Here is a 23777-nt window from a genome sequence, read left to right on the forward strand (position 1 = left end):
GTTTAAAGGCCTAGAAACTCTACCCTTCAGGAGTGATAGTGAATGTTGAGAAGTCTCTTTCAGAAAAGAGCTTTGGCAAAATAAAAATAATGAAGAACAATGTGCATTCCTCCCTAATTTATACAGATGAAATCACACTAAAACAAATATTGCTTCATCACTGGGAAAATGGAATCACAAGGGGGAAAGAAGTCACATAAAGTCTGTGAGTAGAGGGGACACAGCTCCTTATTCATTTATTTCTGCTTTAGGATGATATGTGGTGTGTGTATGAAGAATTTGGGTATAGGGATAGATGGGAGGTTTGTAAGTGAATTTCTGATGCCTCCCCTTTTGAAAAAAAAAATGGTTGGTTGACTGATTAAAAGGTCTACTTGTAGAGACACCTCTTGGACCCTAGTGGGCACCTTCCTGGGACATTTGTCCAGGTAGCAGTCAACGTAAGAGCCCCAAATCTCTGAGAACTACTTGCCACAAAACAGTGCTTCTAATTTGGGGGGTTGAGTATGGTTCTCAGCAAATGTAAATTTTCAGAGTTATTTAAGGCACTTAATATTTACCAAACTGAATTGAAGGGATGTGACCTCAGAACTGTGGAAAATGGAAGTTTATTTTGCAACCATTTGCGGGAGGATGCCATCGAATGATAAATTGGAAGGAAGTAAAAGGAAGACGCAGCAGGCAAGAACTGATGAGTAGCAGAAAATCTCAAAACTCACTTTTTGAAATGTTTGGGGAAATTTGTTTTATACTTCCCAATTATTTTATGCGATACTTTTATCTCATCTGTATCAGAAACATCTATAGGTTATCCAAACAACCCTAGCTGTATTACCTTAGCATTGTTTCTCAAGCCAACATAATGGAAATCCAGAAAGCCAAGCAGCCCAGCCTCTGAGTTTCACTAAGACCAGAGTTTGAGCTACATTGATTAAGCCTCTAAACCCTTGGGTGTCAAAGGCATGTCACTAAGTAGGTCACTCCAGGCACCAAGGAAGCCAAGAAAGGAAAGAGCCCCCTAAAGGAAAGTGGCATTTAATTGGGAACCTCCAGACATCTGTCACTCTTGGTGACAAGCGCAAGAAAGGACTTCACACATTTGTGACGCGCAGGTGGGACGGGACTGACAGCTGGAGGAACCGGAGCTGGGTGCAGGGGAGGGTGTGTGCGCGTGGGGGGAGGAATGAGAGGCCGCTTTTGAAGACTGGGCTCTTTCATCCCGAATATCATTTGAAAAAAAAAAAATGGGGCCCAAATTGTATCCTAAAATGCTATCAGCTGTCCATGTAAGCGACCCCCCTTGTGAAGCCGGGGTGCGCACCCACCTAAAGCACAGGTCGGGCCGAAAGTTTGGACAAGAAAGGTTGTGCGGGGCTCTGCTCCCAACAAAACAACGTTTCATCTCCGGGCCTCTTGGTTCAAACCCGTGCGCTCGCTCCTGCGGGGCGAGAGCGGCCCTGGAGACTCCTGCCTTTAATGAGCTTCCCAATCAGCTCGCGAGGGAAAGGCGCGCTCCCTCCCTCGCCCAGCCCGCGTCCTCGCCCTGCCCGCTCCGCTCATCCCTCCCCTTCTCCACTTCCCTTCCGTTCCCTCCCCGGCAGGGCGCAGCGGAGGCCGAGGCTGGATCGGGTTCCCCGCCTGCCCGTCCCAAATCCCGCCGACGGAGCCGCCGCGCGGAGGACGAGCCGAAGCGGGCACAGGGGAGCGGGAGCCCGGGCGGTCAGCGTCCGGCAGCGAGGGCGCAGCCAGCGGCCACCCGGCACCCGACCGAGCGCAGAGCCTCGCCGCGTTCAACAAAGGCAGCCCGAGCGCGTGCGGCGTTTGCCACTCCAAGTAAGTGGGAAGCAGCGCGATCCTCGGCGGCGGCCCCGGGCGACTTTCCTTTACCCTCGCCCACTTGTCCGGGTGCCGCCGCTGATGGCGGGACGAGTGGCAGAGAGGCTGCCTGGTAGTCCCTGCGAGGGGGCTGCCTCCAAAACGGACTTGCTCCGGAGGCCAACTGAGGCATGGCTGGCCGGGGAGGCGGGGGCGGGGGGGCGGGTCTGGGAGTCAGGGTGCGGGTAGGTGAGTGGGAGGAAAGCAGCTTGCGTCCTGCCTTGCATGCCTGTGCACCGCGCGCCTGCTTGCAGCGGGGCACCACGCCGGGGCTTCGCGCTTTGTAAAACCTGCCTTGGGAGGTGTGTCTGCGGCGCCTGAGCCCGCGGGGCTCGGGGTCCCGGCCTTTCCCCGCGTCTCCGCCTGCACCGGGGCCTGCCAGCGGCGGCCTCCGCGCTGGCTCCTGTGGGTTCTCTGCGGGGGGCTGCTCCTCCCAGGGCCGGGGGACAGCGAGAATCCCGCACGGAGCCGCGACGCTCCTGGTCTTGCCCGCCAGCCCGGGAGGGGCTCTAGAAAGGGTCGCATCCAAAGTTTAAAAGACACACCTTAACCCCGTCTCCTCATTTGAATGCTACCTTTAATCACCGCCCTGGACGCGGGCACTTGAACTTTGCAGCTCACGTACATAAGGGTGGGGTATGTTTATTACTAACTTGCCGGATACTTAGTTTCTAAGAAATTAACGTTTTTAAAGCAAGGAACGTACTCACCTCCTTTCCTCCTTCCCATGCAAAACCTCAAACTTCCTGTCTTGAACACACACACAGACACACCTCTTTCTCCTTAACAAAAACACACAGAACACACACCTCTAGTTTAGACACACTTTGCTGTTAACTCCTTTTATCTATGTTAACAGCTGCTTTCTAAGTTTGGGGATACATTGAAAAAAATAGGAGTGGCATGGGGGGCGGAGAGGAGGCAGATGAGGGAGAATCAGCAATGGGCGGGACATCAAAGTTTCCCTCTGTCTGAGCATCTTTCGTCTGGCTGGGCATGTTGTTTTAGCAGCTTGAGAAAGGTGGTGTGTGCCTGTGAGTGTGGGAGCAAGGGCCTGGGAGGAGGTTGAGGAGCTACCAAGAAGAGCTTTGGGACTAGTAACATAAGGAAGCAGTTTCATGATTCCAGGCAAATGTGAAGCTGATGAAACAGTAGAGCCCATTTAGCCCCTTGATTACTGGGGACTAATTGATATGTGGAGATATTTCAAGGTATTGATAGCGAAACAAAAGAAGTGTCTCCCAGCACAAAATAAAGCATGCATTTTCCATCTTCATTATGTGCCTTTTTAAGTAAATTATGCACTTTAAAGACCAAATCATTAAAAAACACTCACAGTCCAGTTAAATTCAAAGGAAATTAGAGCGGGTATTAGCTCTTTTCCTCTTTTGGGCTATGGGTTCCTTTAGAGTGGAGATACTCATACTTTCTCATTGAAACTAGAGCAGATTTTTTTCTTATTTAAACAACAACAATACCCTACTTCCATTATTCTGTGCTTTAAGAAACTTTTGTGCTGTGAGTTCTCTAACTGTGCTTTACATCTTCAGAAGGTAATCTCCACCCCCACCCCCCCCATCCCTACTGTTCCCAGGCTCCCTTTAGGACAGTTTTCTCATGAGTGAGATCTGTGAGGAGTGCCCACCTGAAGCCATACAGGACCACAGTAGGTGCTCTCTTTCAGCTGGTCACGTGGGGATACAACTGCATTGTATTTTCTTTGTTTTAAAGATTGATTTATTTGAGAAAGGGAAAGAGCGCGTGCAAAGGGCAGAGGGAGAGAGTCTTAAGCCGACTTCGCACTGAGCACAGAGTCCCACGCAGGGCTCATTCCCACGATCCTGAGATCAGGACCTGAGCTGAAACCAGGTGGGGTCGCTTAGCAGATTGCGCCGCCAGGCTCCCCGCGTTGTATTTTTGAAGAGGGAGCAGTGTTAATGCCCAATTAACATTCTGTTAATATATAACTTGTATTACCTGATGTTTAAATGAGGTATTACAGAGAATGAGGATAATTTAACAGTACATATAATATAATATATATTATATCATAATACATAGTTCTGTGGTTTCCTAGACCTCTTTGCATGATATTTGGAGTAATAAATTTGCACATTTATTGAGAGCTTCAGTGCACCTCATTTGGTCTTTACATACAGCAATATGTAGCAGGACACACTTTTTTTTTTTTTTTTTAAATGGGCATTTTTTTTCTCTAGTAAAGCCAGTTGCCTTGTTTGAATTTTTCACGACACTTGATCTTTGGAAATAACCTGAGAGAAATAAGGTCCCCAAATAGTTTAATCGCTTTTATCAATAAAATCAATCTTAGAAATGAAATATTTTAGGTTTAGATGCTTTTTACCCCCCCTTTGAAGATACTCTCGCTTTCTCATTTAAATGACCTCTCATGTGGATTCTGATCCTTTCTCACATGTGGTGTTTTTTTTGGGTTTGTTTGTTTGTTTGTTTTTTTTATCACTCTTCAAATTTTCTCAGGAGACTGAGTTAAATGGTCTGTGTGGTTAGCTAACGGCAGATCGAAGGCCAGAAGTCAAAATTCGGAGTGTAAAAGTTCTCCACTCCTGCTTTTAATATGGTGGCGTAGGGCTTTGGGGAGTGGTCCTTGACTTCTCTCCTGAAGGTAATGTCCACATTGAGAGCACCCAGGGGGATCAGAGAGCAAGCATGGTCTACACCTGAGTGCCTTGGAGTCTAGTTTAAGGTGTGGCTTACTCTGGAGCCCTGGGGGGAGTCCAGGCTCTGTGCCCTTCCATTGCTGGGATGCTGATTGGGGCTCCTTTAAAAGGTTAAGGCTGCCGTTCTAATGAATAATCAGAAGCACTTCTGTCTCCTCTTGGCACAAGGCCATGCCTTTGCTCTGTGTAAGGTAATATTCAGATACGGATCTTCTCTTTACGAGCTGGGCTGGCTTTTTTCGATCCAGAGCCAACTGGCCTGAGTGGGATTTGGGCCACAGCCTGACTCTGGAAAGTTGTTCTTCATTCCTGATGTTTATGGCCAATTCAAGTTTCCATCCATCGAGCCATTTTTCCACCCACTTCATGCCAGTCTCATATGTGGCAGAGTTCTCAGTGTCATACGATCTTCCTAGGTTGTCAAATATAACAAGGCTTTCGTTCTGCCCTGTTTTAATATTTGGTAAAAAAAAAAAAAAAGTTAAAATGTCTGCGGTTTAAAAGAGTAGCTATAATGTGACATCATCAGAGGGTGTTATATTTATGGTAACATTGTGGATTCGATTATGTAGATCACATTTGCCATGAATCCCTATTTCTTCAGCATAGGCAAAGAATACAGTGAATAGTTGATGCTTGAGATAGTTTGAGAAATAAAATTTAATTTCTTCTGGGATTTGTTTTTTTAACCATTTCTTCACAGTGGGTTTAGGTGAAGTGACATATCAAAAAAAAAAAAAATCATCATGATGTATTTCCTAAAAGCAGAATTCTTAGATTCCTAAACATCATACTTAGTAAAAAAAAAAAAAAAAGTCATTTTGTATATGAATCTTGAAAGAAGTGAGTCATCGTAACTGACTCTTAATTCTAAGAAATGTGCTTAGTACAAACCAAAATGTCACTTAAAAGGCAAATAGCATGCTGTATTCCTAACCTTTTGTTTCCACTTCTTCCAACTTTAACACTTCCCTATCCCCCTCGTCTGGCTCTCATTATTCCCTTCTATTCATCCAGTGCCATCATTTCCCATTTAACAAGTCCCAGGGTGTCTTGCCCAATTCCTTTGCCATATCTGTGGTGGTGTATACACCTTCATGTACCTATGTATCGGGAAGGGTTGCCCATATCTTGGGATTCATGGAAGGCTGGGCTTTTTTTAGCTGAAATTTTCACATTTTTCTGACCTGGTTCACTGAAATCTGGTTATTGGTCCAATGTGCTCTCTGTGGACTACCCTGGATTGTTTCCCTTTTGGTTAAGACCCTGGCTAGGATCAGTTTATGCTTTCATCACTATGAGAGGTGTTGGCTTCATTTTCCTCTAGTTTCTCAACTTCAGTGGAGCCAGGATTACTCACCTCCATCCCCCCAGGTCCTCCCACAGCAATGCAATGTTTCTTGCTCCTATGACGAGTCAATTTAACCATAATAAACAGTTTTTATTATATAAATGCTAGCTGCCTAATGCCGTGCTAGACAATGTAATATGCTCAAGAAATAAAACAGTTTCTTTTCTCTAAGGCTTACAGTTTTACAATTCCATTTGTATATGGAAATGGTGCTAACTTGTGAAATCCTTTATTACAAATACATTTAAAAGAGATGTCAGACAGTGAAAATCCATTTATAGCTCCCCCCCCCCATCTCTGGAAAAACACTTTAAAAGTTACAGGTCATTTCATCAAACAAATGGCTTGCCAACGCTGCTTTCTTATGATTATCTGATTATCTTTTAGTGCAACCTCTCTGACATATTAACTTTCTCCAACTTCCTTGGCCACTCCTCTCAGCATTTTTTTTTTTTTCTTTTCCCAACTTCCAAATGTAGACATGTGGACATTCATTTCCAAATATTCAGATCTCGCCCCCTACCCCTCCCTCTCTCTCCAAATGCTTCAGTATTGATCATGACTCTTTGAGTTTCTACTCCAATTTTCATGAGAGAACTCTCAAATCTCTCCATTCTCTATTGAGTTTTGGTGTCACATCTAAAATTTTTTTTTTTTAAAGATTTTATTTATTTGAGAGAGAGAGAATGAGAGACAGCATGAGAGGGAGGAGGGTCAGAGGGAGAAGCAGACTCCCTGCCGAGCAGGGAGCCCGATGCAGGACTCGATCCCGGGACTCCAGGATCATGACCTGAGCCGAAGGCAGTCGCTTAACCAACTGAGCCACCCAGGCACCCTAAAATTTTTTTTTAAATGAATACTAAAGGGGATGCTTTGAGCACAATCCTAGTTGGGGAAGGAGATTAAAGCAAAGGACTTCTTGTTATTTTATTCTTAATCCCAACAGACTTCTACACATATTGACTGTCCCATTACATGTCAGGTAGTGTAATAGGGGATACAAAAATAAATAGGCTTTCAAATAGCTTATGGGCCACTCAGTGTATGTGTGAATACCATTAAAATAACTACAACACAAGTTACAGTAAGATATGTACATACAAAGTTTTTTCCTAAGCAGTTCCAGCAAAAAAGTGATTAAAAAAAAATTTTTAATGAGAAAAAAGGAACTTTAACTCAAAAAGGCTGAACGGAGAAGGTGATAATATTTATTTCGGAATCATCACTGTCTTTCGGTTACTTCATTGCCATTTGTTCTGGAAGAGAAATTGAACTCTCGATTCCTTTGTGGTTTCATTTCACATTGGCCATGTGATAAGGCAGATAGGAAATGAGTGAAAGTGACATCTGAGAATTCACTCGGAGTTATTTGGAATAAATATAATATTAAAGACTTGACGCATCACCGTAGATGGCCTCTTCAGGAAAATATATACCGGACGTGAGATGACTGTCCTTCAGTGGAAATCTATGCATGGAGGAAAAGAAAGCAAATCCTCCCTGTTAGCTGTGGAATTTGGATGAAACTGTGAGTCAGAGGTTGAAGGCACCCAAGGAGGGTTTCCCAGGCAAATCTGTCCTCTAGGTGGAGCTCTGATTCTGCCCTGCTCTTCTCTTCTCCCCTTCAAGTGACTTTAACTCTTGCTTTTCCCAGCAGGGTTGACCCTGGAGGAGCTCATCTTTCCCCTGTCATAGTTACTCACCATTACCACAAGCTCCGCCCCACCCACACCATGCACCCTTAACGCCAGGGACTCTCTCCCATTCATCTCAAGAACCCTAGAATATTTAGCACCAGACCATTGAAAATGACCAATAATGTCTGGGAAATGAGTGAAAAAAATAAATGACTCAATACCATTCTCTCTGCCTCTCATGCTCCAAAGACCTTGATGATCTGTTCTCTATACATAATCCCTCTAAACATCACCTGGTGCCAGTTTCTTATTTAAATCTGAGCACCCCCATTCTCAGCCTCGAACCTCTATAAAAAGCCTCTCCATCTCTCATTTCTTCACCTCCTTCATTCCAAGGGTCATCTAAGCCTGCCAGTTCTCTGACCTGTCTTCCTAATCATACTCCCCCTTGTCCACTTTATGCCCAAACCTTGAATGGTCTCTGACTCATGGCTACCTCCATAATGGGGAGAGAAATCTGACTTATCTCTTCTTTAACAGACCATGTAATTCAAAGCTATAAGACTAATCGCTTGAAGACTTATTTTCATCATAACTCCAATGTGGCTATAAAACATTTGCTTTTCAGGACTTTTTACATTTATTTTTTTATATTTTTGTAACAATTCTAGTTAGGTAGGCTGAGAAAGATTTTTTTTTTCCCCAAACGGATACAGTTAAGCTTAGAGAGGTTAAGGTGACCTCTCAGTAAGTGCCATGAAAGTATTAAAGATTTTGGGGTGCCTGGTTGGCTCAGTCGTTAAGCATCTGCCTTTGGCTCAGGTCATGATCCCAGGGTCTTGGGATTGACGTCCTGCATGGGGCTCCCTGCTCAGCGGGGAGCCTGCTTCTCCCTCTCCCTCTGCCTCTCCCCCTGCTCATGCTCTCTCTCTCTGACAAATCTTAAAAAAAAATTAAAGGTTTTAAAATTCCTACTTTGGGTATTTTGTTCTCGTCTATAACATAATGCCATTTCTTCCTTTGGCTAATTAATTTTCATGTCCCAGTTGCCTCTTATATCAAACCTAAACTCCAAAGTATATATAGTACGAGGCCAAATAACCTAGGGTAGTGGTTCCCTGTCTTCAGTGCTTATCAGAATAACTAGAGTCCTGTCCTAGCTTCCAGATGCCTGGGGCCCATCCCTACAGATTCTGACTTAAGGGGTGGAATCAAGGAACCCGGACATGTGACAGGCCACCTGGATGCTGGTGATGCAGTAGACATATTAGCTCTAACACTCCCATATTTGAGCTCCAAGGTCAAGGAAATCAAGGTAGAAACCACAGAAATACTTACTACTAGCTCTGTGACCATCAGCAGATACTGTGGTTTTTCTTCAATTGCCTGGTCTCTCATTTTAATGAGAGCACAAATACTTCCCTTGTAGGATTGCCATGACTATTAATCGAGAAAATTAACATGAAGGACTGAACCCAGAGTCTGATAGCTAGGGAGTGTTGGATGAGGGTGATGAAGGTGTTAATTACGGGGGGGACACAATGACACTGTGCCCAATGACACCACGCTCCCCCACGGCTTTTATTTCTCAGGCCCAGTTGGGTTCTCAAATAGGCAGACGGAAACCTGGGTGAGACCCTTCTGCTGCTCTCCACACTCTCAGATCATTCTCTGCAAAGGCAGCTCCCAAACTCCCTTCCTCTGAAAAGAAACCTACAACGTGTGGTCATGCTTAAGGCCTGGGGTCTCCAAATCAGGCTTCTGCTGACCGTGGCCTTTCTTGTAGCATCTAGGAGAGCATTGTGCGTTCAGGGCACCCCCCAGTCCAATGCAGCCATCCCATTGCTGACACTGGGGATGCCCATAACCGCATTCTCCCTGACTCCTGCTACCACCAAGGAAGCATGAGCTCAGAGGAAGGAGTCCAGGTGAAGCTGCAGAAACCCACATGGTTTCCTTGCAGTTCTGCCTGTTGTTCGGTGTGGGATGGTGCGTGTGTCATGGAATCTCATGCAACCTCAGGATTTTTTAGCCGTCAGGTGTCGGTGAGGATGGTGATGGTATCACTTGCTTTGCCTTCGGTGATAAAGGTACATTGTGACAATCCGGCGTTCATAAACTGTAAACTCTTACGCTAGATGTGAGCGGTTCCTAATAAAATCAGTGGGGCCAGTTCTTTCTTTTTCCCTGATTCTGCTGCTTGTCATTGTCACTTTCTGAGGATGCCTAGAGATGGCTTAAGGTGCCCGAAGGTACGTTTGACCGGTTGAAGTGAGTAGGAGGAGAGATGTGTGAAGGGTATGAAGAAACGAAAATCTGAGTCGGAGTGGGGGGGAGAAAAAAAAACCAAGACAATCCTAAAAAAAATGCTAAACTAAAATGGTTTTGCATTCTTTTACTAAATATTATATTATAGTTCTTCCTAAGAGTTGTCAAGGAGACATACCAAATTTTTCAATCGGTTATGCTTGCTAAATTTAGTCTTTGCAATTGAATAGCAACACTGTTTACACTGTAGCAGGCGCTCCTCACACTTTCACGGGCATTTCAGTCCCCTGGAGATCTTGCCAAAATGCAGACTGTGGTTTAGCAGGCATTCGGCAGACTCTTAGAGCCTGCACGTCTCCTACAGATAGCAATAGCCAGCTGCTGGCCCGGGGACCTGACTTTGAGTAGCCAGCCACCAGGGTGGAGATGAACGAACTTGAGAGAATGGGAGAGGGATCCGAACTCTCCGGTCATGACATTCACAGCTTAATACAAACATTGAGGGTCATGGGCAATAACCCTTCTTGCTACAGGCAAAAGCTGCTCATGCCTATACTTCATGTCCAAATATTTACAGTGTTTGGTTATTTATAAAAGCGCAATCACCATCTGAATTCTTACTTGCCTCAACTGAAGACCCTTAGAGTAAGAGGCCCCCCTGCCAGGTGTGTACAATTATCTCCTTCCAGTGCTTTCCCTGGAGTGGACAAGTGATCCAAATCCTGCTGCCTTAATTGGCCTTAAAAGCTAGTGAGACGTGTTTAGGAAACTTCACTCTTAGTATGAAAAGGATATAATATCATTTGTCTTCTTGATGCTAGAATATTCTCTTCTTTAGGCTTTGAGTAGGATTCTCCTTGATTGTCCCTTCCATACTGTAATGGAAGTCGAGCAGGTGTCCTCCATCTTTGTGATTTCCAAGAAGACGCTGGGCTCCCCAGAGAAGGAGCCAGAGATTTTTGCCTCAGAGCCAGGTTTAAGCAATAAGGAACATATCTCAGTACCATTCTTGGGTAATAGAAAATCTTCACTCAAGCTAAAACAAATGGAGACCACACACAATTTTCAAATGATATTTTCACACCGGCCTTCCTTGTTTGCTAATAATGTAGCCTTTTCTAAACCTAGCCCTGGGATTCTTGCCCATAATATCCAAGGATCATCCCTGAGGTTTTGACAGATAGTGGTCTTCATTTGAGATCCTAAGAACACCATAGGGGCTGTAAGTGGGTATGTGCAAGCTGGTCCTATGGGGCGTCCATGTTAAGCCTGAAGTGGGATCTTTAGCTTAAAAGAAATACCCTGCAGCTTTGGAGAATCTTAGGCAAGGGTCAGTTTTGTTGTTCAAAAAATATTTTCTACAAAAAAAAAAAAAATGTTGCCTTCTCTGTGCAATATATTTCTGTGGATGTGGTCCAAGGGGTATAACTGAGGAAGACTGAACTGTTCTAGGAAGGGAAGCAGGTAGTTTATTAGATTATTTTAACGAATTTAGATACTTAAATTTTGTAACAAGAGCCTTTATTCCTATCCTCTTTTTTAATTTACAACATACATTTAACTATTAAATTCAATGTCTTTGGCAATATTCAGAATCTCAAATATAGCTCCATGCATGTCAAACTTGTGAAAAGGTGGCTTCACTTTAATCATATGAAAAATAATAAAGGTTTTTTCATTATTATATTCGTTATTAGAAAAACAGAAATATATACCTGAAACAAACATCATTTTTTCCTCATCCTAGAAAAATATGTGTTCATGGTATAAGATGCTCAAAGTTTTAAAAACTATAAAGAAGAAAAACTCAGTCTTGCTCCAAACAGATACTGCTATTAACACTCTGATATACATCTACAGTTTTAGGATCTACTGATATCTCTGATACACATCTACAGTTTTAGGATCTACTGATCTCTCTGACATCTACAGTTTTAGGATCTACTGATATCTCTGACCTACATCTACAGTTTCAGATCTACTGATCTACTATTTAAAAAGTAGTTGAATGAATAATGATATGTCTTTCAAAAACCAACATTATAATTAATGCATGCTATATTTTTAATAGCTTTACACACATTCATGTGCATTTGTTTTTTACTAAATAGGCCAATTAAGATGGAAATTCAATTTATTTAGCTTGACATCGGGAACTTTGAATCCTAAAAAAAAAAGCTAGTCAATTACTATTACAGAGTCTCCTAATAAAGTTGGAAGTAGAAAAATGAAAACAAATATAATCCCTGGAAGCAAACAAACAAAATCTTTGTCCCAGCAAAGGATGTACTGCTTAACCAAGAACACGTAATCCTGTGGAATTTAGCAATCCTGTGGAATTTAGTGTATGCCAATTAAAGGTCAAGCTGAGTAAACAGTATCTTCCATTCTTATCCTTGAGGACCCTTCCAGATACATGTGTGTGTTTGCGGGGGCGGGGGGGGGGGGTAAAAGTGTCCCCAGGGAAGCCACAGCTGCCTGATCTTGCCCAGGGCCCATCTAACCCCTTTAGCCACTCCCAGGAGGCTAGGCACCCTCTGGGCCCAAAGCACTGCAGGTGGGTAACCTGCGGGGGCAGCAAACCTTTTGAAGCCTGTGGCTCTTTGATGCGTTGGCACCCAGTGGGGAGTTGTCCATTTGCTCTGTTGTTACTTGGAATGACTAAGGTACAAATTGGCTCTAGTTGAAAGTGAGTCAGATCAAATTGGCGTTTGACAACCACATTCCTGATCGGAGAGGACAGGCGGTAGTTAAACGCTTTGATTGTCTATGTCAGTATTGGGATTCCCACCAACTTGAGCCTGAAATGATTTTTAGCCTTTTTTAAATAGCGGTTTTAGTCTGACAGGGATCACAGAGTTTGCCCTCTGATATGTGATATCTGGGGATTTGGAGATGTAACTTCAAGGCTGTCATAAATGAATTTGGTTTGGAGAAGTAGATCAGAATAATTCAGCAGGAGTTAGTGGGTAGAGGTGGATTTCTAACAAATTTCTCTCAAAATAGATCCATGTTTCCAAAAGGCAGCCTAACTCTGGGTGTCTCACGTCTCATCCAGTGATGTGCTCTTGCAAGTGGTTAAAATGAGAGTGGTTAACTTCAAAGGCAGCAGAACCAGTAGACAAAAGAAATGGAAGTGGACTTGGTTTGAGATTTTAGGGAAAACATCCCCAAACCTAATAGTCGGAAGCCCTGTGCTTGGGGAGAGGAACTTCAGGCCTCCCAGAAAATTCTATTAGATAGAGTTGAGGTTTCCTCCACTGTGGAGGAACCAATGAGCCCACTGGCTCTGGTGGGGTTTGTTAGGAGACTTCTCTGGGCTGGATTGGTCTTGTTTGCTTTCCCAATCTCCTGGGCTCTTGATGCCTCTTGGTATAAAGACATCATGAAGTCAAGCTCTTGTGGAGCAACCGTGGCCCCTCTTTGTTCTTCTCAGAGGAAGCTTTTGAAGACAAAAACAGTAGCAGCAATTCCAGTGTCTCAATTAGGACCTGAACAATCTTGGGTGCAAGACCGAGAGGTAGACGATTTGGTCGCTGGAGCCAACTCTTCCATAAAGGTGCACGTCCTCTAGCCCATTGTCTCCATCCATGTGTTCTCCACCCTCAGGAGGGATCATGAAAGGGGATCAAGGAGGAGACAGAGAGGCTCCCTTTCATGCCCTGGAGCACAGCAGGATCCTCCAGGCCCACGGCTTGGCTGCACACATGCCAATGAGCTTCCTGGGTTGGCTTTGTACCTTGCCATCCATTTATCAGCTGTAATGGGTAATGTTAAGTATCTTGTTTAAATTAGAAAAAGTTTAGGCTTGGCCCTTTCTATTAAAAAGTCCAATATTATGTTGAAGAACAAATTGGTATCCCCTTGTCTTCTTCCCTCCTCCAACTGACCTCTTCCTTATCTGATTTCCAAGTTCACACCAAGGTGTGGCCCAGGTTATTATCATCCATTAGAACCTAAGCAACATTTGAAAACCAATACAGAATCGGGGGAAAGTGTAACTACTCTTCTTACCGTGATTTTAAGTATATCTTTGGTGAAGAAGATCAACCTAAGTATTAGAGGCTGTTTTTCTCAAAAGGGGATGGACTCCAGAGTGATAAGGGATTGCTTATCTCTATTCTTGGTGCAATTTTAACAAAATCACACTCTGTCCCTTGAGAGTGTTAAATATTTGTATCTGTTATGACTCATCATGCTGCAGTGGGGTTGGGATATCCGTGAGACCTGCAGAGAGGCCAGGAACCTCTGAGTTGGAAGAGGTAACAAACAGGGCAGTGAAGTACAGACCAATTAGTAAGGCTTCACGGAGGGACACTTGAGGTACATACTAGAAAGGGTAAGACATACAAATATTGACTGGTGTTTCTTGAAACAAATCTGCAGATCTTAGGACCTGTTCCTCAAGATAACATCTGATACTATTTCCATTTGTTGATCTCCATATGAAGATGCTTCCATTTTTTTAAAAGCTTTTATTTTTTGTTATATAGAGAGGGTATGTGTGCAGGTGTGCACGAGTGGGGAGGTGGGGACAGAGGGAGAGAGAGAATCCCAAGCAGACTCCCTGCTGAGCATGGAGCCCGACGTGGGATTCGATCTCATGACCCTGAGATTATGGCCTGAGCTGAAATCAAGAGTCGGACGCTTAACTGATTGAGGCATTCAGGAGCCTCTGAAGATGCTTCAGTTGTTAAATCATTTTGGGTCATTGGTCCTTTGTATTTAATGGAAATCATTATATTAATTCTGAGTTTCAGTGGTCATGTGTCTTGTCACTGAATCTCATCTTTCTAAAACTCTATTGCTTGGTAATCATTTCTAGTTCTTTCTCTTCATCACTGCCCAAATAGCAACTGGCATAGAGCCAGGTACTCAATTCACATTTGTTGCTTCATAGAATTAGGATAACATTTTACCTAGTTTCTACCCCCCACCTCCCATCCCCACTGGTTTCCCCCCGCCAACCCTGGCAAGATTTAATATTACTTGGCTGCCCTAGCCGCAAATTGTGACCTGAGCAATTGTTTTCCTTGGCATCTCCAGCTTTTCTTTTCCCCTCGATCCTTCATACTCAGGGATATTTTCACTATCAATGTTCAGACACCCAGAGGCCTGCCTTCTGCTGTTATGAGGCATCTTTTTATCCAGGCTTCATGCTGGCCATTGGCATCCCTCGCTTCCCTTGCTGTGCTCTGGGCGCACATGGCAGTTGGTCAAGTTCAGGACCTGCCAGCACCTCTGAGGTGCTGTTTCTGGGAACTTCCAGGGCCAGACTTTGTCCCTTACCATCAGCGATTTCTAGAAGCTGCAGACGTTGCTCACTCTTTGTGTGACTTCCTCCCCTTTTTCCCTTCTGAGCACCATCCACCAGCTCGAATAATGCTATCTAATGTTTTGCCGGGTGCTTTCTACGTGTAGGACACAGTGCTAGAACTTTACATTCAGTTCCAGATTAAATACTCCCAACAACCCCGTGGGAGAAAGACCATTTTCCTTCTTAGTTTAAAAATGAGGAAACAGAGTCTCAGGATCGTTAAGTAACTTGTCCAAGATCACAGGTAGTGAGAGGTAGAATTAAGATTGTAGTCCAAATAGTTCTGACCACAGGGCTCTTAAGCAGCATGCTGTTCTACCTCCCTCCCCCTGGTCCATGACAAGGGTCTCGTGAGTATCTGAAGAGGTTTTGGCTCAGTATTCCCTTCTTTCCCCTGGCCAGGGTCTAGAAATAAGGTCTTGTACTGTGTAATTTATTTCTACCTCCCACCGATCGGGAGAATACCCTCCCTTGGACAAAGAAGTCTGTCATTAGGCTAGACCTCTTCGGCTGCATATTATCATGTATTGGTTCATTTTCCATTGTCTCCTCAAGCATCACTTGGCCTGGCCTGGTGGTTCAAGGGGCTTGTGCTGAGGAAGGGACAGGGGAACACAGGCAGGAGGGTGTCCGGGAGATGCTCTGTCTGGGCCTGCTATCACCTGACTAAATTGTTGGATTGCTGTGTTCCAGCCCTGGGGAGGCCACAATGCTGTGTTTGTGTATGAGAGCCTCTGGCTTTGATTAGCAGCTAGCTCCAGCAGCTGAACACACAATAGGGACCAAAGGATGGGGGAAAAAAATCCTGCTACAGTTCCCCATTGGTAAGCATTCCCTGTCAAGCCTGGACATCCAACAGTGGGGCCCAGATGGACAGAGGCTGGGAAAGGTTAGGCGATGGATTCTCCATGCCCCACAGCCTGTTGTGTGGGATGAAGTGTTGAGCCCTCTGCCTCCCGATGTCTTTCACGATTAGGTCTGAGACTGGTATTGATGTGGTTTGACTCGAGGCAAAGCCTGGGAGGCTGAAGAGCGTGAAGGAGTCCCACAGTTACAAGGGCTGGCGTGAAAACAGTGGGAAGGGTGCACCTGTCTTAAAGGGCTAGTCACCCAGTATGAAGAAAAAAAAGGCATTACCTTGGCTGTGTAGACAAGGTAGGAGTAACTGTGACTGTAATTTTATCAACAAAAGAGAGAAGTGGGAAGTTTTTATTTCGTAACAGAGGCAGAGTTAGTCATTTTGTAACAAACGAATAATAGAATTTTATTCTCATTAAATTTTCTGTCATAAGCACCCTATCCACTGGTAGCTGAATAAGAAGGTATCTGCCCGAATTACAGACCCCTCGTAGATCCTTAGAGGAGTATTTAATTCAGTGAGAATTTTTAGCCAGTAGAGTATTTGTCTGAGACACTGTGCATGTTACAGAGGGACACCATCCATTATCTTAGCCTGTAGGTCCCTTGTCTGGGTCCTCCTAAGAGGGACACAGTGGACTTGTAGTTAGAAAACTATACAGTATAGCATATGATGAATTGGTAAAAGAATAGTTCGATCAAGTTACCTAGAGGAAGAAAGTGTTCTGGTCTGGAGCGGCAAAGGGGGATCCCATGAGGAGGTAGGATTTGCAAAGACAGAGGGCTGTTGAGAGTGGGAGAAGGGTGGGGCGGGGGAAGCATCCAGGTGAGGGGTGAAGGAAGGGGACAGCCAAGGAGATGACAAAATCAAGATACAGGGGACTGATTGCAGACGGGCCCGATGTGTGCACACAGTAGGTGACCAGAGGACCAAAGTTAGCAGAAAAAAAGCATAGGACAGCAAGAGTAAGACCCCTGAATGCAAGCTAACGTGCTTGAATTGCACTGTGTTAGACAGAAAGGAATCACTGAAGGTTGTCCACCAGTAAGGAAGGGGGGGAAAAAAAGTGGTGAAGTATAAGAAAGATGATTTTTAGAAAAGTAATAGATTAGAGGTGGAGAGAATCTGTTAGGTTTTAAAAAATAATCCTCTGCATACCAGCCCTCCCCCTCAAGTCCTTGATCCTTTCACATTCTGGAAATCCTGTTCATGCTTCAGCGCTTTGCTTAAATACCATCTCCTCCATGAAAATTGTCTTTACTGCCCCAGTTGAAATGAATACTTCTTTTTCTGTTCCCCAACTTTCTATGATTTCTAGTTTTCATTCATTGATTCAAAAACATGCAATGAACACCGTGTGCTGAGCTCTACGTTAAGTGCTAGGAATGCAGAGATGAATACAGCCCCGTCTCTGTCTTCACATCCCACAGTCTGGCTGGGGGACAGGCACGCACATCAGTGGAGTGCCCGTGCAGTGATCTAGATCCGCACGTCTGAAAGTCCGTAGGAGAGACACCTAAGTCCGCTGGGGGTGGATTCAAAGCAGGCTTCTAGGAGATCACGTCTCCTAACTTGTGTTTAAAGCTTGAAGAAGATAAGGAAGGGGGCGTTCTAGATAGAGAAAACAGTGTGAATCCTGAGTTTATTCTTGAACAGTTACTTTAAATGACTGTCCCTTCCTTACTTATCTGTGGAGCTCTTTGCCCAATGCTTGGGCACAATACCGAATGAATGCATTTCTGATGCCTTGGTGTAACGAGGTACTTGGGAGGGATCCTTTCTGGAGACAAGCGATCTGAAGTCTAGATGTTAGGTTGGAAGGTGGGTATTTGAAGGGTGGTTGGAAAATGGGACATTGAAGCTGACCAGTTTGGGAGAATTCTGGTGCCATGGATAGAAAGAAGACATCTAAAGAAAGGGCTGATTTGGGAGAAGAGGTGGATGTCCTGGGTCTGAAGAAAATATGGCAAGATGGGATTACCCCCAGACCCGAGCATGAGCTGGACCCTTGTGTCCCAGGTCTCTCTGAATTTTGTGGGCCTCCTCAGTGTCTGGGGAGGCCTTTTGATGAGCTCGAGCCCCAGGCGTGTCACCACGGGGTCAGCGGTCACCAGGCTCCTTGCTGTACCTTCTGCCCCAGGAGATCTTGCAACATACTCTAGCTACAATGAGCTAAGACCCCATTAACAATTTTATTTTCTGGGGAATATTTTTGATTCCTTTGCTCCTCGCTTTAGATCTTCCTTGGATGCGTCGGCTTTTGAGAAGGCTCTGTAATCAGGCCCAGGCATTTCACACGGAATGGGTTTGAAGCTACATCTTCTAAAAGAGATCAGTGGTTGTCCGGGAGCCTTCTGTAGTTCAAGTAACCACCTTTGAGATGAGCACCAGTCACTCATACCGAGGTGCCCACTCTTTCCCCGAAACCGCCTCTTTTCCTTTCCTCAAATGGACGACCTCGTGCCTGTCAGGGGAGAGTCCTCACTTGAGCAGCCAGTGGAAGAAAGAGGTGAGCCCGATACGCGATAGCAGAAGAACCGTGAAAGCCAGACTTGCGCATCAACAAATTTTGATGGAAATATGTGGGGAAAAACAAGAGCCAGGCCGTCAAAGGGAGAACGGTTCTTGTGTTCTTTGTTGAAAGGGCTCCTGTGGGGGAGGATGTGTTATACCAAGATGGCTGCTTCGCTGGCCTCACTCAGCACCCCTTCCTCCACCCTCCACACAGCCTGCGGCGGTAGGAGCACTCTCCCTTCCTTTCTGGCATTTTCTTCACCCAACCCCGGGGCTCTTCTTCACGGTGGGGGCAGAGTGGAGGTAAATGGATCATTGTCGTTTTTCTGCTTTAAAAATAATTTTTGCACCTTTGCTAAAAGAAAAGAAAGCTCAAAGTCACAGTTGTCTGGTTTCCAATCCAGTTTGAGTCAGAAGAGGCAGGAAATGGCCTGGGGATAGAGATTAGACAAGAGATTTTCAAAGAAAGCCATTTAGCCCTGCATATATTATACTTAAAATTGTTCCAGATTAGAGGTTAGTCTGCAGATTCTGGGCCAGGTAATCTGGGGCTTCTGAGGCTGAAATCTTGTGATTTCGTGGAGATTTTGCCACCTCTGTTTCCTTTGACCAATCAGTAAGCTTCTGCCAGGATGAGCCAATTATAATACAACTAAGAATCTTTTGGGGCACCTGGGTGGCTCAGTCGTTAAGCGTCTGCCTTCAGATCGGGTCATGATCCCAGGGTCCTGGGATCGAGGCCCGCGTCAGGCTCCCTGCTCCATGGGGAGCCTGCTTCTCCCTCTCCCACCCCCCTGCTTGTGTTCCCTCTCTTGCTGCGTCTCTTTCTCTCAAATAAATAAATAAAATCCTAAAAAAAAAAAAAAACTTTTATCTGCAGATATCCCACTTGATTAAAAAAAAATCATACTCTTTAGGCTTCTCTGTAATGAAGGTAACTAATATCTCGATAATATTCTACCCTTTGCAATTTGCTTTCAAAGGTCCTATCTCATTTTGTCCTCAGACCAGTTGTATGAGATCAGGTTTAATATTTTTACCCCTTGGGGTGCCTACGTGGCTCAGTGGGTTAAGCATCCAACACTTGATTTCAGCTCAGGTCATGATCTCAGCTTGTGAGATCGATCCCTGAGTGAGGCTCCACACTCATCATGGAGTCTGCTTGAGATTCTCTCTCTCCTTCTGCCCCTACCCCTGCATTCTCTCTCTCTCAAAATAAATAAATAAAATATTTAAAAAAAATACTTTTACCCCTTACACAGATGAAGAAAAGGAGGCTCTAGGAAGGGGAAGACTTGTCCAAAGTTTCTTTAAGAAGGGAGAATTGATGTTACCTCATCCACCTCATAGGAGAATTGGGGGATTTCTCATAATCTGTGGAAGTATTTTATAAAAAATTCAAAGACATTTGGTATTCTATTCTTTGCTCTGTGTAGATTCTTTGGCTTAAAACATTGGGTAAGCCAATGTTTCTTTTTTTTTTTTTTAATTTGACTTTAACAAAATATTTATTTATTTAACACAAAACCCACAATTTTAACATAAAAATTCTGTGGATTCAGAGGCTCCATTGTGTCATCAAGGACAGTTTTTCTGTCTTTCTACTCTGATGTATTTTCTTAAGCCAGCTATTCTCAAGGTCCCCAAATAAGCCAATGTTTCTTGAAGAACAACAGTTCACCTGCATTTGAATCATGGGGTTGCAATCTAAAGGGCCTCGTCCTCCACCTGTGAAGTCAGAACCTTTAGGTGAGGGCTTAGGCACAGCAATTTTTAGCCAGGCCATTTCATAGTCAGTGAAGTTTGAGAAAAGAGTGTGAGTGTGTGTGTGTGTGTGATATTTTCATCATATGTCTGTTGAGAATAGGGTCTATTATGATGCTGGCTGTCTTCCAGAAATTATAGGAAATAGGTTCTAGGTTCTAGACCAGACTCTAAGACTGGCTAACTTCGTATTTTAATTAAATCATTTGAATTTTGCAGGCTTTCATGTCCTTAATTGTAAAATAAGGGGCCTTAGCCAAAGGATCGCTAAGATACCCTTAAGCACTTGGATTCAATGTCTATGCTCCTACCAGACGTTGGTTCCTGAGACTTTGCACTCTCCCCATGGAATAACCTTCTGACTATGTTTAAATCTGTGGTTCTTAAATTGGGGTTCCTCATCTGCAGCGTCACTTTCACCTGGGAACTTGCTAAAAAGCCTCCTTCTCAGGTACCACCTCAAACTTACTAACGCAGAAACTCTGAGGGTGGGGTCCGCATGCTGTGTTTGAATAAGCCTTCCAGGTGATTGTAATACATGATCAAACTTAAGAACCACCAGTGTAAGCATTTCTGATCCTGGCCAGTAAATGCAAATCTGTTGCTCTATAATTACCTTTTGTTTTCCTGGAGTTGGGCTGTGACTACATGCTGCTGTCTGTTTCTCAGGGAAAGACATTAAGAAAAGTATAATCCCTCTTTATAATCCAAGACTTCTGAGGGTAAAACCCCAATTCCCCATGTTTCTAAAGTAGCTTCTCCCATACACAGAAGTATTTGGAGGGTACAGGAAAGCTTGGCAGAGGAATGAAATTTTCAATTATAGGCACTTTTTACTTTGCATGGTTCCAGTAGGCATGAATTTTGGTTACTACAGGTTAGTTAATTAACCCTAATCCCCCAATAACATGATTTCGATTTTAGTATATTAACCATAAGTAATTGTACACAGTATAGATTTCACCCCGGCTCGTCATTCCGCAAATCACTGTGTAAGTAACAAATGTGCCTTCTAATCGGTGACCAATCACATCACTTCTTTGATCATTTGTCCGGATTGGTCACCTTGTGTCTGTCATTCATGTTCTGCAAGGAGAGTGCAGAAGGTAGTCTTCTTGCCTCCTTGTCCCCCAGTATAAACCCACATGACATTTTCCAAAATTGGATAATTAAAAAAAGAAATTGGCCAATAACGTTGAAAGTGTGGGCAAGAAATGAGAAGTGGTTTACCACTGGAAGTGAAATTAAAAGGACACCCAAATGGAGATAGGAAGAAACGGGAGGTGGGAATGTGGACACACGGCCATTTTTGAGAGACCGCACATATGTAGCCAAAGACACTTGGTGAGTGCAAACTTGATATAAACAAGGAAGACAGATAAGACAAAGAGGATGAAGATGTGCCAAAGTGATTGATGCTGGCCAAAAACTCACTTGAATGGAATTCTCCAGTGTATGCTAAGACTTGAAAACCTGAAGAATGAAAGAATAAAATAATCTCAGCCTAGAATGGCGCAGACATTTGCCAAGACATAGAAAAGATGCTTGCTCTATATTGTGATTTAGACAATGAGAAAAGGAAAGCAAGCTCTTCAGAGGATTCTTGAGAAGTATTTACAAAAACAACGATGAAACACTTTAAATCTCAATATTGCTAACATTGTAAATGACAGTATACTATTAGTTTTGCTGTATTTTTTATTTCCCAGGGCATTTATAACTGACAGGTTTTAATGATTTGGTGAAAATTTTCCAAGTTCAAGGAACAATCATAATTTTTCCTAGTGATTATTAAGGTTGCTTCCCATGGTTTCAGTCTGCATGCCCATTTTTACGTAGGCACTACTGTGCAAGGCCATGACTACGTGTGTGTGTGTGTGTCACTTCCGAACAATAACTATGAGATGATGCATTTTGTATTTTTAAAATAGAATAGAGGTCACCACCTGAAAACATCCATCCATTTATTTGCTTCTCAAATATTTATAGGATACTCACATACTGTTCTTCTAATCCTTGCAAAACGGGTGAAAAGAGGTGCCTGCTCTCACTGAGCTTTCATTCTGGATAAAGGAAGAAGAACCAAATAAGCAGATGCAATTTCAGTTAGTGTTGGGGTTAGGAAGAAAATCAAAGAGGGGAATGAGACGCATTATGAGGGTGCCTGGGCCAGGGAAGGAGGGTGTCAAGAGAGGCCTATTTAGTTTCCACCACACGCTGTCCCTGGGCGGGGATAAAACCACTGTTACGTTTTATCTCCTCCAATTTCAATGACTGGGTCCAAATTTCTTATTCTGTAACTTGCAGTGTAATATCTTTATGAAAATAAAATAGTTATTAATAATAAACATACTGTTTTACTTATCCTAGTCATGTGTGGCCTCTTTTAAGTAAAACAAATTTAAAAAAAATCATAAATCTATAAATAGACCCTTAACTTACAACTATGACATTTTTTTCTCACATAACTTAAGCATTAGACAATATTTTATTTCTGCTGAACACTTATATTGAAATCTGGGATCCTGTGTTGGAATTCCAAAGGCTGTGGCCATACTTCAACTGAGAAACAGATATTAAATAGTGTTTGGACAAGAAGAGGAAACCATGTTCTGATGTCCATAAAAGAAAAAGAAAAAACAAACTCTGAAGCTTTAGTCAATATCTAGCAAAGATAATATTGTTTCAGAGACATTATAAATTCATGTATTTAATGTCTTTTATCACCTGTCATCTAGGAACTTGGCATCAATGATAAAACATTATTGATAAGAGAAATCTTGCCACTGTTATCATATGAATATATACAGAGAGAATATAAAGATAAAATATATTGAGAGTATATACTCTATATAACCTATGTATTTTTCACCAATTAGAGAAATCTCTATAAAAAAATATATATAAAAGTATTTGGTTAAGAACTGTTTTGAAGCCAAACAGAAATCCAAACCATATTTGGATTAAAGGGTTTTCTTTTGACAAAACCAACATGTCTTTGATTCTTAGCCAAGCTGTGAGCAGGTAGAAAGCCTGCCCTGAAGCCAGTTGGATGCATGGTATGAACCTTGGACTTGGATGGGCGGGGAGAGCATGAGCGGGAAGCATCGCTGCTGGCTGAGTTGTGCACGTGTCCCATAATCGAGCGCCGCCCGGAGCTTGGAAACTAGGTTGGCGATAGCAAGGGAGTTCCTCCAGCTGTTGGATTGTTTCCTTAACTGTCCATTAGCTTGGATGCTCTGAACACCTGTGGACTCTCCGGGCTTTGCTGAATACTCACTATAGAGTCAGCACATACACTTCACCTCAAAGCTTACTTTGAGTCTTTGAAAAATAAAGCCTGAAGTTAAAGCACGGAGGGTTCTCCCAATCCGAGCTTGCTCCGTAAGATGAGTGGCCACATCAGGGCCTCCAAAGAGGAACAACAAGGTCTCCCGTGAGGCAGGTTGGCTATAGGGTTGATGGACCAGAGAAGCCAGGGTGCTGGTTTTTG

General features: G+C 43.6%; 1 protein-coding gene across 3 annotated transcripts in view; it reads left to right on the forward strand.

Moving 5' to 3' along the window:
- Positions 1 to 1565: 1565 nt before the first annotated feature.
- Positions 1566 to 23777, forward strand: part of PTN (pleiotrophin) — a 98755-nt gene continuing 76543 nt past the window's right edge. For 2 of the 3 annotated variants that reach the window (XM_064574920.1, XM_045864207.3), the window contains exon 1: positions 1567 to 1833. The gene's annotated coding sequence lies outside the window, so the exon portion shown is untranslated. Of the gene's footprint in view, positions 1834 to 23777 lie in introns of all 3 variants that reach the window. The other variant, XM_045864208.3, reaches the window with a different exon arrangement.

This window comes from Mirounga angustirostris, unplaced genomic scaffold (assembly GCF_029215605.1).
Source record: "Mirounga angustirostris isolate CCGP_5_RB_7025 unplaced genomic scaffold, mMirAng1.0.hap1 SCAF_12, whole genome shotgun sequence".
Lineage (NCBI taxonomy): Eukaryota > Metazoa > Chordata > Mammalia > Carnivora > Phocidae > Mirounga > Mirounga angustirostris.